This window comes from Arachis ipaensis, chromosome B3, assembly GCF_059453495.1.
Source record: "Arachis ipaensis isolate K30076 ecotype BB chromosome B3, ASM5945349v1, whole genome shotgun sequence".
Taxonomy (NCBI): Eukaryota; Viridiplantae; Streptophyta; class Magnoliopsida; order Fabales; family Fabaceae; genus Arachis; species Arachis ipaensis.
Genome location: NC_142438.1, coordinates 25,375,536 through 25,377,405, shown reverse-complemented (window position 1 = coordinate 25,377,405; position 1,870 = coordinate 25,375,536). Strand labels below are relative to the sequence as shown.

Genomic DNA, 1,870 nt, shown 5'->3' with positions numbered 1-1,870 from the left:
TGTTAAACCTATTTCTTCCACCATTATTAAAGCCTTGTTGAGGCTTTTGTTGATCCTTCCATGAGAAATTTGGGTGATTTTTCCATGAGGGATTATAGGTGTTTCCATAGGGTTCACCCATGTAATTCACCTCTGCTATTGCAGGGTTCTCAGGATCATAATCTTCTTCCTCAGAAGATGCCTCTTGAGTACTGTTGGATGCAGCTTGCATTCCATTCAGACTCTGAGAAATCATATTGACTTGTTGAGTCAATATTTTATTCTGAGCCAATATAGCATTCAGAGTGTCAATTTCAAGAACTCCCTTCTTCATAGGCGTCCCATTATTCACAAGATTCCTTTCAGTAGTGTACATGAACTGATTATTAGCAACCATGTCAATGAGTTCTTGAGCTTCTGCAGGCGTTTTCTTTAGGTGAATAGATCCACCAGCAGAATGGTCCAGTGACATCTTTGATAACTCAGACAGACCATCATAGAATATATCCAGAATGGTCCATTCTGAAAGCATGTCAGAAGGACACTTTTTGGTCAGTTGCTTGTACCTCTCCCAAGCTTCATAGAGGGATTCTCCTTCTTTCTGTTTGAAGGTTTGAACATCCACTCTAAGCTTACTAAGCTTTTGAGGAGGGAAGAACTTGGCTAAGAAAGTCATGACCAGCTTATCCCAAGAGTTCAGGCTATCCTTAGGTTGAGAGTCCAACCATACTCTAGCTCTGTCTCTTATAGCAAACGGGAAAAGCATAAGCCTGTAGACCTCGGGATCAACCCCATTAGTCTTAACAGTATCACAGATCTGCAAGAATTCAGTTAAAAACTGAAAAGGATCTTCAGATGGAAGTCCATGAAACTTGCAGTTCTGCTGCATCAGAGAAACTAATTGAGGTTTCAGCTCAAAATTGTTTGCTCCAATGGCAGGAATGGAGATGCTTCTTCCATGTAAATTGGAATTAGGTGCAGTAAAGTCACCAAGCATCCTCCTTGCATTATTATTATTTTTGGCTGCCATCTCCTCTTCTTGTTCGAAAATTCCTGTAAGGTTGTCTCTGGATTGTTGTATTTTAACTTCTCTTAGTTTCCTTTTCAGAGTCCTTTCAGGTTCAGGATCTTCTTCAACAAGAATGTTCTTGTCCTTGCTCCTGCTCATATGACAAAGAAGGGAATAACAAAGAAAATATGGAATCCTCTATGTCACAGTATAGAGATTCCTTTGTGTGAGTAGAAGAAGAAAAGAATGTAATGTAAAGAAGGGAAGAGGGAAAACTTGAACACAGAGAGGGAGGTGGTGTTCGAATTTTTGGATGGGAGAGAAGTGTTAGTAGATGAATAAATAAATAGAAGGAGATGAGAGAGAGAATTTTAAAATTTAATTAAAATAAAAATTAAAATTGAAAGTTAGATTTTGAAAATTAAAGTTGAAATTAAATTAAAATTAAAACAATTAGTTAATTAAAAAGAAATTTTGAAAAAGGAGAGAGGGAATTTTCGAAAATAAGAGAGAGAGGATTAGTTAGGTAGTTTTGAAAAAGATATGATTGAAACAAAAAGATAAGATTGATTGAAAAAGTTTTGAAATTTGTTTTTGAAAAAGATATGATTGAAATTTAAAAAGATATGATTGAAACAAAAAGATAAGATTTGAAAATCAAGTTTAAAAAGATAAGAAGTTAGAAAAGATTTTGAAATTGAATTTGAAAAAGATGTGATTGAAATTTATTTTGAAAAAAATTTGAAAAAGAAATTCAAAAAGATTTGATTTTGAAAACTAAAGTTGATTACTTGACTAATAAGAAACTAAAAAGATATGATTCTAAAGTTTAGAGATTGAACCTTTCTTACTAGGCAAGTAACAAACTTGAAAATTTTGAAT

General features: G+C 34.2%; 1 non-coding gene across 1 annotated transcript; it reads left to right on the top strand.

Annotated features, from left to right (window-relative positions):
• Window positions 1-505: 505 nt before the first annotated feature.
• Window positions 506-613, top strand: LOC148570096 (small nucleolar RNA R71). The gene has a single exon (XR_015908271.1). It is a non-coding gene; the product is annotated as a small nucleolar RNA R71 (small nucleolar RNA).
• Window positions 614-1,870: the final 1,257 nt, after the last annotated feature.